The 16,380-nt window shown below is 37.1% G+C and overlaps 1 protein-coding gene across 19 annotated transcripts in view; it reads right to left on the bottom strand.

The window, feature by feature from the left end:
- Positions 1–16,380, bottom strand: part of KMT2C (lysine methyltransferase 2C) — a 268,850-nt gene that overhangs the window by 234,410 nt on the left and 18,060 nt on the right. The window lies entirely within an intron of this gene.

Below are 16,380 nucleotides of genomic sequence, written 5' to 3'. Positions count from 1 at the left end.
ACTCTGGGAGAGGCCCTCTGTGTGAAATGCTCTTCCCCAGCACCTCTGCCCTTGCACTCTTACTACCTTTAAGAGTCCACTCAAATGTCACTGCAATTGAAGCCATCCCTGATCACTTCATCAAAATAACCCAACCGAGCCTTTCCCTAACCCCTGCATTGCTTTATTTTTCTCCCTAACACTTAACATCTTCTGACATACAACATATTTTACCTCCCTGTTTGCCTCCTCCCCTACTCCCACCAAAAGGTAAGCTTTCTGAGGGCGATAAGCATGGTCTGTTTTGCTCACTACTGTTATTTCCCATGCTTATAGACTATTGCCTGGTAAATTACAAGTGCTCAATAATTATTTAAGTGACTTAATCCAGCAACCATCAACACGCTGAAGATTTAAAAGAGCAGGAAAGGGGACAGCACCTGGGTCCTTGATAATTTCACTGAGTACTGAAATACATCTGGACTCTGGTCATATGAAGTGAAATCTGACTCATTTCAGCCATTTTAAAATTGAGGTTTTTGTTATCTGAAGTCAAAAGGTACCTGGTAGCGGGCACAGGTAGGTGATTTGCAAAAAAAGAAATGCTAGTGGCAAATATACTCAATTTCACACAATCATAAGACATGCAAATTAAAATAACCACGAAATAACATGTCACCCGGCAAAACAGAAAAGTTTAATACATGTATGTCCCCATTTACTCACTAAAAACACTAGTGGTGTTTACTATTTTTTAATTTTACACATAAACATACAATTCGTAAGAGTGTGATATTCCACTGCCTGTATTTTTCCCCATGCTCTGAAAGCTAGGCAGGACTGCTCACTCCTGACCAGTAATATAAGAGCAGTAGCTAACCCTGATGAAGCACTTACCCTGCCCCAGCCATGTGCCACCCACTTTTACATGCACCGTTTACTGCCCACTACAACCCCACAAAACAGGTACTGCTGTTATGCAATTTTAAAGCTGAAGAAACTGAGCTACAAGATCAATGGCCAGCCCCAAATCAAGCAGCTACTTAACCAGAAAGCGAGAATTTACACCTAGGCAGTTTGACAGCAGAACCCAACGAGCAGGGCTTTCTCCCAAAGTCAATGTGTTCTGCTACACACGTGTTCCACCCGCATCTCTCTTTCTGTCACTTATTATGTGTCTGTGTTTTGACCCATAATGACTGAAAAAAGGTATTCAAGTGACGGTGCCAAACTTACCAGAAAGAAACACTCTGACAGAAAAAGAAGATAAAAATGAAAAGACAATCAAAGATTGGTAGAAGTCCTTTGTCTCAGTTTTCTCCACTGAAAAAAATGGAGATATAATAGTATTTACTTTTGGCTTGTTGGTGATGACTGAATAGCTTAATACAGCACATGTGACACACTTAGGAAGGGATACATTAAACAACCAACAGTTTTTATTTTCACCAATATTATCATAATTATGATGACGGGCTTCACAAATGTCGCCAAGGTTAGAAGGACTGACCAACAACTACATGACCGGTAGCTGGAAGAAACTATGGCCAGAGACTTGTTATCACTTTGGAGTTACCAAAAAGAAAAGGACGAGTGCTGATTTTCATTCTGGGAACAGAGTATTTAAGTGACTTAGTAAAGAAAAATTGTATTAGAACTACCATTCCCATGTTCAGAACTGTATGCCCTGTCTCCCCACCCCAGCCCTGCCCAGCATATGTTGCTGGCGAGGATGCCAGGGAAAAGACATACTCTGTTGTGGGAGTCCAAGTCAATACCCCATGTGTGGAGGGCAACTGGTCAGTAGCTATCAAAACCTGAAACACAAGGACTCTTTAATAAGAGAACTCTACATCTAGGAATTTACCTTCCAGAATACGCCAACAGCTAAAACTATACAAGCACAAGGATGTTCACTACAAAGATAAAAATAAAACTGTAAATCAACTAAATGACCATCAATAAGGGAATGGTTAAATAAATTAGGGTACTCCAAGCTAGTTTAAAAACCCTTTCTTCCACTAAGCTCTCTAATCTAAGTGACATTACCGTCCACCCAAGCTGCTGAAGCCAAATATCTAAACAGCTTTACTTCTTCTCGTACTCCTCTCATCAAATCCTTTAGCAGACCTTATCACAGTAGCTTTCAAAATGCATATGAAACCTAATCACCTTTCTCCTCTGTCACAAGCCTACTCTAAGCCATACCTGCCAAGATTACTTCAACAGCTTTGTTGGTTTAAAATCCTCCAAAGCTTCCACCGCACTGAGAATAAAATTCCTGCTCCTTACCATGGCAGGCAGGGCACCACGTGATCTGGCTCCTGCTTACCTCTCAGACATCATCTCCTAAGCGCTCCTCAATGTGAGATAACACCAGCCTTTTATTTTGAGAGGTAGGAGGGTCCTCTGAGTTTCACTCACTCGTTCTTGTTTTGGAGGCTTCACAATGAACAGCATTCTTCTAAATTTTCTCATAACTGCCTCTGCATCACCCAGGTCTATTTCAATATCATCATTTCAGCAAGACCTTCCCGACAACCTCACTACATGCATTCCTGTCTCTCAGAACCATTAACAGACACTCTCGATACCATTACCACAGTTTTATCGTCTTTATGGTCCTTCTCACTGTCTGAAATTAATTATAAGGAATGCATTTATTTTGTTGCTCTCACTACTTAAGTATTCATCCAATGAGAGAAAGGGCTTGGTCTCCCTTGTTCACCACTGAATCCCCAGAATCTAAAACACTCCTTGGCGTAAAGCAAGCACTCAATTTGTATCCGCTGGATGACTACCATGCAGTTTTTGAAAAGAATGATACTGATGTATATATGCTAAAACAGAAAAATGTTCAAGATAAACTGTTAAGTGACAGAAGAAAATCACAAAGCGATACATATAAAAAGATCCCATTTGTGTGAAAATGAATGTAAGCACATTATGTAAAAGTAGAAAACATATGTGCACAGCAACAGTCAAGAAGAATACAAGACAGAGTTCACAGTGATTCTCTCTGAAATGTGGGGCTGAAGAGAGGGGAAGAAAGCCTTACACTTTTTAATTCATTATGCTCTCCTGAGCTCCTTGCATATTTTCACCAGCATGTATCACATTCATAACTTTGCGACACTTTTTCCTATTCCTCCACCTGCTCTAAAAGGCCCAACACACACAGAGTGGCTACTCTCTTTTCTAAACACCCAGGACACTGTACACAACCTAAAGTTCCCATTATATTTCTACAACCTAACACATTCTGAAACACTGAGTAAATATACATCTGAATATTTACTAGATTTTCGTCTAGTCCAACTTAAAAGCTTAAGGAGAATCTCTGGTTCAAACAGCAGATCAAACATACACGTTATCTCCCTTCAACAAAAGTTCATTGAAATGGCATTAAAAATTTTTTAAGAAAAATAATTACTTAAAAAATGAAATGAAATGGAGAGATCTTTTCTTAAAAAAAAAAAGGAAATCATGGGCTGGGGAAGGAAACCGGTGAAAAGAGTGTGGGGGGATGGCACTTTGGGGTAAAACAATGGACTCCCAAATCCACTGCTTTATAGGAGGATTATCAGCTGCAAGCTAATCATTAATTCCTACCAAGAGCTCACTGTGAGCCCCTCCACTAGTTCTTAAATATGTGTGATAAGGATGGCAGATGTCTGTTTAAAAAGCCTACAACATAAATGAGACCAAGATAAACAACAAAAGTTACCCTAGAGCAAACAGATAAGAGGAAGGCTGATGACTTTAAAGAAAACTCTATTAACAGAGAGATACAAGAAGATCATGAACCCATGAAATGGAAAAAGGATGCTGGGGGTGGGGGTGGGGGATTCTTGAAAGTTTAAAATATGACTGCCAAAGTAAAAGTAAGGAGTATGAGAATAAAATAGAGGAACTGCCCAGAAGAACAAAACAAAAGGACAAAAATAGCGGGTGGGAGTATGAATTAATGAAGCCCAACAACCAACTAAAAGGAGTTACAAAGAGAATTAAAGCAATAATAAGAGAACTGCCAAGAACTAAACTACATGAGCCTTTAGTTTAATAATAATAGACAAGAACCACCCCTAAACATCTTTGAGAAATTTCTATTTAAACAGGATGAAAAGAAAGTTCTAAAGAGTTTCCACAGAGGAAGATAAAACACATCACCCACAAAGGAACAAGAATCACACTGTATCAGACTTCTCCTCAACAACAACAATGGATACTTTTTAAAAGACACTGGAGCAATGCCTTCAAAGCTCTGAGGGAAAATAATTTTTCACTTAGTTTGGCTGGAATAAAAATAATACCAGTCAACCATAAAGAGTTAATGGAGACTCAAAAATATGCCAGGATTCAAAAATTTATCTTCCATATATTCTTTCTAGAAATTTCTGTGAGAGATGTACTGCATTAAAACAAGGAAGTAACTCAAAGAATAAAGATTCAATAAGAGCAGAGCCAAAGTGCAAAAGCAGTGAAGCAACTGTCCAGCACTAAGAGCAACATGTAACAGGTCTAGATAACATCTTGTCCAAACTAAGGAAAAAGACTAGGAGAAACCTTTCCTCAGGGGGAAAAGTACTCACATATGTAAAATAACAGTAATAAAAACAAACAGCATGGAAAGCTGATAACAGGGAAGAAAGAAGAGTGACAAGACAAGAAAAAAGGCAATTACAGACTCAAAAACCAAGAACCAATACAGGAAATGTAACTGTATTCTCCTTGCCTCTGCTATGAACAATATTTATACCACCACAATAATGTAGAAACTATTCATCAATGTCCAACTACTAATACTAAGTCACAGGCAAAATATAAAGGAGTACAGGACAGAGTGTAAATGTTCTCAGCCTTAACAATACCAAAGTAGAAATGACAGACCTAAGGGCATAAAGGGGAAAGGAAAGGTGAAAAGAAAAGTAGAAGTAGTAACAGCTTCAATTTTACTCCCGGAAAATCAAAATAGACAATCTATATTAACATGAAGAAAAAGTCTATTATATTACATAAACTGCAAAGAGAACAGGGAAGTTAAAAGTGATGCAAGTACTGGGCAAGTAAAAATAGGAACCAAATCCTCATCTACCAGCGCAGAAATCAATCTAAAACCAACAAATCATAAAACAAGCTTATTGTTTAGACACAACAAAGCCACACAAAAAAACACTTTAAAGTCTGCTTTGGAGAGCTGGTGCTAAGGAATGAGGGGGGTGCTGGCCTTTATTATAAGCATCTGGACTTTTCAACAGATGCACATAGATAACTTTGTAAAATTTTCCAATGGATTTGAAAAAACATCAAAGAATACTGACCTCTTCATGAAAACACAATAACACATCCTGCCTACATTTTTCCCTATAATGTAATAGATAAAACTTCTTTTTCCTAATATTCCTAAGTGCCAGGTTAAATAATTTCCGAAGCTTTACCACCATCTTTAGAGGAATTTATAGACAACCTAATAAGTCAAGTTACAGGATGTATATATTACTATCATCAAAATTATTAGACCATCACTCCATATCAAAGTAACATGTAACTACGGATTTAATTTGCAGTACTTCAAACAAGCCAAAACATCCACATTTATCTATGGTCTCTCAATTTTAATAATTATTTTACCACACATATGGAAATGCATTTTTAACACCTTTTCTACGTTGCTTTAGGTTTTATTGGTGTTAGAAGTATATACAACAGCATTTCAAATTCAAAAGACCTAAATTTACTTTAGTTTTCATTCCATCTTTTCTTTTCCTTTGTCCTTTTTACTTTTAGGTAATATAAAGTTTATTTCATTATTTATTTTTAATCTGTCAGGCCTGAAAAGGGAAAAGTATTTCTTAAAGTCTATACTTAATACAAGATACAAAAAGAAACAAGTTATGGTTTACTACTATTCAAAACAGACAATTTAGTTAAAACAAAGGATGTTTATGCAAAACTATAGAGTAATAGGCTTATAGCAGGACCAAATACAATCATAAGACCAAATTCTAAGAGAAACACAGCCAATTCTAACCCATGATGGAAGATTCAACTGAGATATCAAAAATGGCTATAGGAAAATGTTAAGTAAGCCATTAGTTTTCCCAGATTAAAAAAGGCTTTTGGTTTCTGGGTGGGGGTTGTTTTGTTCTGTTTTCCCCTTTTCACTGTTCTTAGAGGTGGTGGCTTCTTTTTTGTAAGAAGAATGCAGCTGAAGGGAAATGCTGCAGCATTACAGTTTATGGTGTTTACCATTTGTTTAACAATATTCTACTTAAGAAACAGTTTTTTCAAAAACATCTAAAAACAAAAACTGGGATTAACTTCTTCGAAATACAAATTACATTGTGAGGAAGCTTCCACACGATGATGACATTTTTAACATCACAAAGTGTCATCAGTCCCAGTTAAACAGCATAAATGAGTGCACTTGTTCGCAGGGAGAACAGTTCATGTTCCACTTCAGCACTAAGAGCCAACTGCCTGTGATGGAACAAGATGAGTGCATCATACATCACATTTCAGCTAAGTCAGACACTTTTCCATTATCCATGAAGTATAACAAAAAGCTAAGAAACATTAAAAAATAATGTACCAAAATCAACCGGTTTGCAAGGCAGAAATAGACAACAGATGTAGAGAACAAACATATGGACACCAAGCAGGGAAGGGGTGGGGGTGGGGGAAATGAATTGGGAGATTGGGATTGCCTATACATTACTAACAAGAAAAAAAATATCAAGTTGTACACTTTACATATATGCAGTTTATTGTAAATAATAATAATGTAACAAACTCCTCTCAAATCAAAAAGCAGGAAGCTATTGCATAATGTGACACTTCAGAGAAATTACATCTTTCTTATCATTAAAATGAAGCAAAGAAAAAAATGGTTCGGTGTTCTTTAAAAAGGCATTAGATAGGGCTTCCTAGGTGATGCAGTGGTTGAGAATCCGCCTGCCAATGCAGGGGACACGGGTTCGATCCCTGTTCCAGGAAGATCCCACATGCCGTGGAGCAACTAAGCCCATGCGCAACAACTATTGAGCCTGTGCTTTAGAGCCCGTGTGCCACAACTCTTGAGCCCATGTGCTGCAACTACTGAAGCCCATGTGCCTAGAGCCCGTGCTGCGCAACAAGAGAAGCCACGGCAATGAGGAGCCCGCGTACCACAACGAAGAGTAGCCCCCACTCACCACAACTAAAAAGAAAGCCCGTGCACAGCACAAAAAAAAAAAAGACCCAACACAGCCAATAAAATAAACAAATAAATTGATATTAAAAAAAAAGGCATTCGGTAGTTTGGAAAGCACTTGGCTATATCACATTAGTCTTGTATTTACTTTACATTTTGCATGTATGTCTACATGTTAAAAACATATGTGCATAAAGATACACAACTAGAACAATCATGATTTTATAATAAATATTGGGTGGGCCAAAAAGTACCCTCAGTTTTTTAAGTTAAAAATAAAAGATATATTTTTCATCTTCACCAAGAACTTTATTGAACAACATATTCACCCTTTTGTTCCACTACCTTCTGCCATTTTTCAGGCAACTTCATAATTCCATCTTCCCAAAACTTTTTATCTTTTTGAGCAAAGAACTGCTCCAGGTGCCTTTTACAGTCTTCCAGGGAACTGAAATTTTTTCCGTAAAGAGAATTCTATAAAGACTGAAATAAATGGAGATCCTAAGGTGCAATGTCTGGTGAATACAGCATGTGAATCAGAACAGTTTTTGCCTAGTCATCAAAGAAACATGCGGTCTTGCATTATCCTGATGGAAGGTTATGCGTTTTCTGTTGACTCATTCTGGGCGCTTTTAGCCGAGTGCCGCTTTCAGTTGGTCTAAATGGGAGCAGTATTTGTTGGAATTAATCGTTTGGTTTTCTGGAAGGAGCTCACAATAGAGGACTCCCTTCCAGTTCCACCATATACACAACATCACCTTCTCTGGATGAAGACCGGCCTTTGGTGTGGTTGGTGGTGGTTCATTTCGCTTGCCTCATGATCTCTTCCATTCCACATTATCCAGTACCCACTTTTCACTGCCCATCACAACTTGTTTTTTTGTTTGTTTGTTTTGTTCTGTTTTAATAAATTTATTTATTTATTTTATTGGCTGTGTTGGGTCTTCTTTGCTGTGCGCAGGCTTTCTTTAGTTGTGGTGAATGGGGGCTACTCTTCGTTGTGGTGTGTGGGCTCCTCATTGCCGTGGCTTCTCTTGTTGTGGAGCACGGGCTCTAGGGACGTGGGCTTCAGCAGTTACAGCACATGGGCTCACTAGCTGTGGCTCACGGGCTCTAAAGCACAGGCTCAATAGTTGTGGCGCATGGGCTTAGTTGCTCCGCGGCATGTGGGATCTTCCTGGAGCAGGGATGGAACCCGTGTCCCCTGCATTGGCAGGCGGATTCTTAACCACTGTGCCACCTAGGAAGCCCACAATTTGTTTTTTAAACGGTATGTTTTCATTACCTTTCAGTAGAGAATCACATGTGGAAATATGGTCTAGGTTTTCTTTGCTTAACTTATGTGGAACCCAAACCTCAAAGCGATTCACATAACCAAGCCGGTGCTAATGATTTTCAACGCTTGGTTTGGACATTTTGAATATGTCGGCTATCACCCGTGTGGTATAATGTTGACTGTTCTCAATTAATGTCTCAATTTGATCACTGTCAACTTCAACTGGTCTACCTGACCGTGGAGCATCATCCAGCAAGATATCTCCAGCATGAAACTTTGCAAACCATTTTTGACGTGTTCGATCAGTCACAGCACCTTCTCCATACACTACACAAATCTTTTTGAGTTTCAGTTGTGTTTTTATCTTTCTTGAAATAATAAAGTATAATATGCTGAAAATGTTGCTTTTTTTCCTTCCATCTTCAATATTAAAATGGCTACACAAAAATTCACCAATTTTGATATGTCTTTTTTTAAATCCATGCTGGTATGACAGCTGTCATATACAATCTAACAAAATTGCTTCAAATGAAGCTAAAGACAAGTAAGTGCTACTAGAGCAATCTTACAAAAAACCAGAATGAACCTTTTGGCCCACCCAATATAACATTTTACATTGGAAGCAGCAACTGTTTCTTCTGAAATATATACTATCAAATAGTTAAAATTCAAATTTACACTTGTTAAAATACATTGTTTCCAATTCAATGGACCTTACAGAAAATAAAACATGTATTTCAGTATCATTTCACTTTACTTTTAGAAAAGTGGCCAGGCAGGATTTTATGCCCTGGGTTTAAAAAAAAATCTACTTATAAATTAGGCACTGCTGTAGCTTCAATATATAATAAAAATTATTCCAGAAGAGACAGTTTATCTTACTTAACATATACTAAAAGATTTTATAAGAAAAAAAAGGCATAACTAATGCTAGCTGAGGTTAAACATATTATTACATATAACGTGTTATGTGTTAAGTATCTCAGAATAAGTTGCAGTCTAAATATGAGTTCAAGTGTAGCATAATGAAGTTAACCCTATATTATATTTTTACTTACCAAAAAGGGAACATGTATTTAAATTCACCAAACTGCTTTTCTCTCAGCTTGAAACAAGTTCTCTAAAACACACTAGCTACAAAATAGTTTTGGTTGTTTTTGTTTGTTTTTCTCTTCTTCTTATCTAATTAAATTCTAGTAGATTACCAGAAGAAATATGTTAAAATGCTGGTGAAGGGATCAAAGATTTCATTTTTTTTCCTTTTCTTTTCTAATTATAACTAGGAGTTAAACACACATGATGAAATATGTTGAAAATCCTCAAACCTGCCATCGAATACTTGAGTCCAAGTGTTTTTTCAGGGTTTTCAAATTATATAAATATTTCAAAATGTGTCAAATTCATATTATGATTTAAATATTTTACAGAAGTATATCTACTCTTATGTACACAGACAATTTACACAGAATTAGAATCAAAATGATGCATTATTCTCGAATAGCTAATAACTACTTTAGAAACAAAGTGAAAAATCTTGAGAACCAGAGGGAGGTTAAAGATGTTACTTTATTCCCACCACACTATCAAATTCCAAATCCAGAATATAAAACTTGTATGATTTGTTCTTTCCTTATTTACAAACCCAGATTTGATTCCACAATAAAAATACACATCTCAATATCTAGTGCCATCATATTTAATGCTTTAATACAGTTAAACACATAATAGAGAAATGCAATACTTCTGTTAGTTCTGTCTTTATTTTTAACAGTAACAATCCAAGCCAAGCCAGATGCAAAAACATGCTCCTCTGAAAAGAAACAAAACTTTTACCCTTAAGGGCATGTGGGGTTCAGGCTCTTTTTATTGTCATTTTACATTCGTGTACTTAAATCATCTTACAGAAACTGCCTCACTGCTGCGACCAGCCATATCACCCGCCAGATCCGAAGTCACTCGATAAGGACACTTTCAGCTTCACCATCACCCTCCGGCAGCTCGATTCAACAGGGCAGGCTCCCTGGCTCCCGAGACCGGCCAACCTGATCCCATCCTCGCAGGACAAAACAAATGAGCACTAAGATTCTTTCTTGCAGCTTCTCCTACAGCTCTGAGACTCTCCCGCCACACCAACACACACCCACCACCAAACACAAGCAAGACACACACCCGGCGCGGAGACTACAAGAAAGAGGAGGGGTAAGGTAGATGGAGGAAAAAGCTCGGCTAGAGAAAGTAGATCCGTGTGTAGCAGGCGCCTCAAAAAGGTGGGATGGATTTCTCCAAAGCTCAGACCGGGAACCTTGCTGGAGACAGCCAACAGAGAAAGCCCCTAGGGTTAACCCTTTGTGAACCATTTACAGGAACTTTCCCCTCCATCGTTTAATTTCAAGTAAACCAAGTCCATTTTATTATTTTATATTATTTAATGAAATTTTGTTGGGAGCTGAGAATATGAAACAAAGGGAAACAAACACATTTTGCATTATTTTGCATCACAACATTAAAACCTTGTGTTAACATGGACACCAAGTGGGGAAAGCAGGGAGGGTTGGGGGAAGGAATGAATTGGGAGATTGGGATTGCCATTTATACATTACTAATAAAAAAAAATTATCAAATTATACACTTTAAATATATGCAGTTTACTGTTTAAAAAACAAAAAACAAACAAAAAAAACCCTTACGTTAACCCTAAGGGTAAATCTCCAAATTCTTTCTATTTGGAGTGAGGAAGTCAAAACTGAAACATTAACCACCTAAAATGGTCTTCAATGTCTACCAAAAACGTCCTACTTGGGTCTTACTCTCCCAAACCAGAGCCACTCCTCCCTCACCCCCTCATTTAACAAAGGAATTTTCATGTAGTAAGTCTACTTAAGATGCTGCAACCATTTTTTCTTACTCCTTTTATTTATAGGTGTTTATCATAGTTTTTTTTTAAATGTAAGTTTTTTTTAAACCACCTTTTCCAAGCCTCAAAATAACCATCTGTAATTATGGACAATTACCCTCCTGCTCAATAAACAAACAATTCTACTTTTCCTCCTCAAACTTTCTAATCTTTTATGAAGCTGGCCAAGTGTTTTCCACTCCTGGCACTGAACAAATAAAAAGAAACATTATGTAACTCCAGTCTACTTCTGGTTGTTTTAATAAACTAGCTTAAATTATGATTTAACAGTAGTCTTGGTTACTAAAGAATTCCTATTTTAAAATAAGACTGTCAATATGGGGGAATCAAGTTCTTAGCATTGTTTCCATAAAGGCCAGGTCAAGAAACTTTTTTATTTTTCCAGATCTGGTATCCTGTAAAATCTTACCAACTCACTGATTATAGACCATCATCTTCCATGAAATATTCTCCAAACCTACAATATTACAGTACTCCCAATAGAATTCAGAATAATAAAATTAAAGGAGTTAAGATTTACGACACAATCAAGAAGGCAGCCCTTCTACAAAAAATGCTGAATGCATGACTGATGCTTGTAGACAGACAGGCCAGGCTGTCTGTGGCCAGAAGAAAACAACTAAGAAACAGAAGTCTATTCTTTCATTACCACAAAGTTAAATAATATCATTCCAAAGAATTATCTATAATGAACTCTGGAATTATTCTAAATGGTTTTAGAACACACATGCAAAAGTTTCTATTTTAATTTCCACTGTAATGTACTTTGAAATATAAAATTCTACACGTTTTAATCTCAAGATTTTTATCCTAATTAAAAGTTTCTATTTTTATTTCAACTGTAGCCTAGTTTCAAATATGAATAAAACTCTACACAAGTTAATCTCAAGATTTTTACCCTAATTAAATTAAATTTACAAAAGTGTTTCAGAAAATGTATATGAAGCGCAGAGACTGGTCAATGGTGAAAACTACTCAATAAGATTTAGTGAAAAATATAGTATTTGGAGAAATCATTCCTAATATCACTTAACAGAACTCCTTCACTTAATCATTTTTGTGTCCTTCCATCGATGCACAAACTCTAATATGTTGCACAGAATCTTGTTGGCAGCAGCAGGTTAATCAAGTGTATTGGCTTTAATTAACTTATCACTTCCCCTCACCCACTTTATGTTTCCCCTCACTTCCCCCACTACTTCCCCTAAAGTCCTAACTATCACCTACACAACAAGCTACAGGCACAACACAGTCAAGTACCTTGCAGAAGCATGTGGCTGCTCTTTAGCAGCTTGCCAGTACAAATATTAAGAGAGAAAAAGCAATAAGACTTACAGAAAACAGGAGATGTGTGGCAGTAAATAAAGAAATAGAACTGCTCTGCATTTATGTAGTACGTTTAACCATTTTTCATTAAGACTGTGAAGTAAGTTAACTTCTCAATATTTTCACTGATAAAAGAGAAATTCACTACTAATCCTAGGTTATTAAAAATATATACAGGAACACAGAGGGCAGACAGCAGTATCAAGCAGTATCAGCAGTATTTCATCTTGTGGAACTGAAAACCACAGCCACAGAAAGATAGAGAAAATGAAAAAGCAGAGGACTTTGTACCAGATGAAGGGACAGGATAAAACCCCAGAAAAACAATTAAATGAAGAGGAGATAGGCACCCTTCCAGAAAAAGAATTCAGAATAATGATGGCGAAGATGATCCAGGACTTTGAAAAAAGACTGGATGCAAAGATCGAAAAGTTTACCAAAGACCTAGAAGAATTAAAGAGCAAACAAACAGAGATATGCAACACAATAACTGAAATGAAAAATACACTAGAAGGAACCAACAGCAGATTAACTGAGGCAGAAGGACGAATAAGTGACCTGGAAAACAGAATGGTGATCATCACTGATGTGGAAAAGAATAAGGAAAAAAGAATGAAAAGAAATTAAGACAGCCTAAGAGACCTCTGGGACAATGTTAAACGCACCGACATTCGCATTATAGGGGTCCCAGAAGGAGAAGAGAGAGAAAGAAAGGACCCGAGAAAATATTGGAAGAAATTATAGTTGAAAACTTTCCTAACATGGGAAAGGAAATAGCTACCCAAGTGCAGGAAGCACAGAGAGTCCCAGGCAGGATAAACCCAAGGAGAAACATGCCAAGACATATAGTAGTCTGACAAAAATTAAAGACAGAGAAAAATGATTAAAAGCAACAAGGGAAAAATGACAAATAACATATAAGGGAACTCCCATAAGGGTAATAGCTGATTTCTCAGCAGAAACTCTGCAAGCCAGAAGGGAGTGGAACGATATATTTAAAGTGATGAAAGGGAAGAACCTACAACCAAGAATACTCTACCCAGCAAGGACCTCATTCAGATTTGACAGAGAAATCCAAAGCTTTACAGACAAGCAACAGCTAAGAGAATTCAGCACCACCAAACGAGCCTTACAACAAATGCTAAAGGAACTTCTCTAAGTGGGAAACATAAGAGAAGAAAAGGACCTACAAAAACAACAACAAAACAATTAAGAAAATGGTAATAGGAACATACATATCGATAATTACCTTGAATGTAAATGGATTAAATGCACCAACCAAAAGACACAGATTGGCTAAATGGATACAAAAACAAGACCCATATATATGCTGTCTACAAGAGACCCACTGTAGACCTAGGGAATCACATACAGACGGAAAGTGAGGGGATGGAAAAAGATATTCCATGCAAATGAAAATCAAAAGAAAGCTGGAGTAGCAATACTCATATCAGATAAAAGACTTTAAAATAAAAAATGTTACAAGAGACAAGAAAGGACATTACATAAAGATCAAGGGATCCATCCAAGAAGAGGAGATAACAATTATAAATATATATGCACCCAATATAGGAGAACCTCAATACATAAGGCAAATGCTAACAGCTATGAAAGAGGAAATGCAAGGCAGAAACAGAGACACAGATGTAGAGAACGAACACATGGACACCAAGTGGGGAAAGCAGGGAGGGTTGGCGGGGAATGAACTGGGAGATTGGGATACCAAATTGTACACTCCAAACATATGCTGTTTATTGTCTGTTAACTGTATCTCAATAAAAGTTCTAAATATATATATATATAAATATATATATACAGGAACAATACCATGATTAAAACTTAAAGAAGTTTCTCCTTCCAGTACTGTGCCCTACTAATGAGACAGAGAATAAGACTGACCAAAAAAGGACAATAAATCAAATGTTTTGACTTTCCAAAGACTCAAAAATCCTAAGGTGTTATTATCCTAATCTACAAATTTTTTTCCTAATTCTCTCCTTCTACAAAGACTTGAATAAAACCATAATGCATTGAAAGAAATAAGGACCCTAACTATGCAAAAGATAATTTTCTATACAGCCAAGAGGCAAAATACTTAGAGTAAATGTCTTAAAATGTTATCTAAAGAACTTAAGTTAATAATATGAAAAACATTAGGTACACCCCCCCTCCCAATAAACTATGGACAAAACATGATTGAGCAAAACACAAGAAATACAAGTAAACAAAATTCAGGAATGTTCAATAGCCCTACTAATCAAGTAAGCAAAAATTTAAAACTTCAGACTATTTCTCAATCATTAAACTAAGAAGTAAAAAGATTTGTATAAAGGTTTTAATACACCATGCATGTCAAAGTTCGGTGAAACTGGCCCTAACACATAGTGCTGCTGGCATCATAATTCGATACATCCCTTTTGGGGAGCATTTTAAAGTTTTAATAAAAATAAGAGTTCACATTTATGTAGGAACTTACTGAGTTAGGCACTGTTCTAAAGGCTTTCTGATCATGTACCCTCTTTAACTCTCTCAAAAATCCTATGACATGGATTTTATTATCATCCCCATTTTATAGATGAGTAAACAAACACAGAGATTGAATAGCTTATACAAAGCCCAACAACTAGAAAGTGATAAAGGGCTTCCTAGGTGGCACAGTGGTTAAGAATCCACCTGCCAATGCAGGGGACACGGGTTCTATCACTGGTGCAGGAAGATTCCCACAGGCCAGGGAGCAAGGAAGCCCATGCTCCACAACCACCGAGGCCCACGCACCCAGAGCCCGTGATCTGCAATGAAGAGGAGACCCCACTCACCGCAACTACAAAAAGCCCACACACAGCAACGAAAACCCAAGGCAGCCAATAAATAAATAAATAAATAAATAAATTTTTAAAAGAAATCCACAAGTTATATGAAGACAGCAGAAGAAATGCGGGCTCAAACTAAAAAAGACAGCAATGTTTTGACATGTTTCAGTAAGTAAAAAGATAATCTAGTTTTATTTCAAAATTTTAGAAAAGAATTATGTACATCATAACATAATCCCAGTCATGCTAATTTTTTTAAATTTTTATTTAGTTACTTGGCTGCATCAGGTCTTAGTTGTGGCATGCAGGATTTTAGCTGTGGCACGCAGGACCTTAGCTGTGGCATGCGGGATCTTAGCTGTGGCACGCGGGCTTCTCTCTAGTTGTGGCATGCTGTCTCCAGAGCACGCGGGCTTAGTTGCCCCAGCAGCACGTGGGATCTTAGATCCCTGACCAGGGATCGAACCCAAGTCCCCTGCGTTGGAAGATGGATTCTTAACCACTGGACCTCCAGGGAAGTTCCCCAGTCTTGCTAATTTTAAACGAAACAAATTCTATTTTAACCAAAGGTCAAATTAAGTCCAACCTATCGATATGATTCCAATGACCTTTACTCCAAAGAAAAGGCCTACATTTGACAGTAGCTTCTTAATAACACAGGTAGGTAAAAGTTACCATGAACTGTATTAGGATTCAAAAACACTAGTATTGAGAAGTATAATGAGATCTCATAAATACACATCCAATACAAAATTCTGGCAATAAAGACAGCCTAAAAACAATTTTTTTAAACTTGAAATGATCATTAAGCCTTTCATCCAGTATCATTTTCCAATGGCAGCACTGTACCAAGCACAGCATCAAGAATCTCAGGGCACCTGCC

Source organism: Hippopotamus amphibius, chromosome 4 (assembly GCF_030028045.1).
Source record: "Hippopotamus amphibius kiboko isolate mHipAmp2 chromosome 4, mHipAmp2.hap2, whole genome shotgun sequence".
Taxonomy (NCBI): Eukaryota; Metazoa; Chordata; class Mammalia; order Artiodactyla; family Hippopotamidae; genus Hippopotamus; species Hippopotamus amphibius.
The sequence above is the reverse complement of the archived record's forward strand: the minus strand, read 5'-3'. Positions and strand labels throughout refer to the sequence as shown.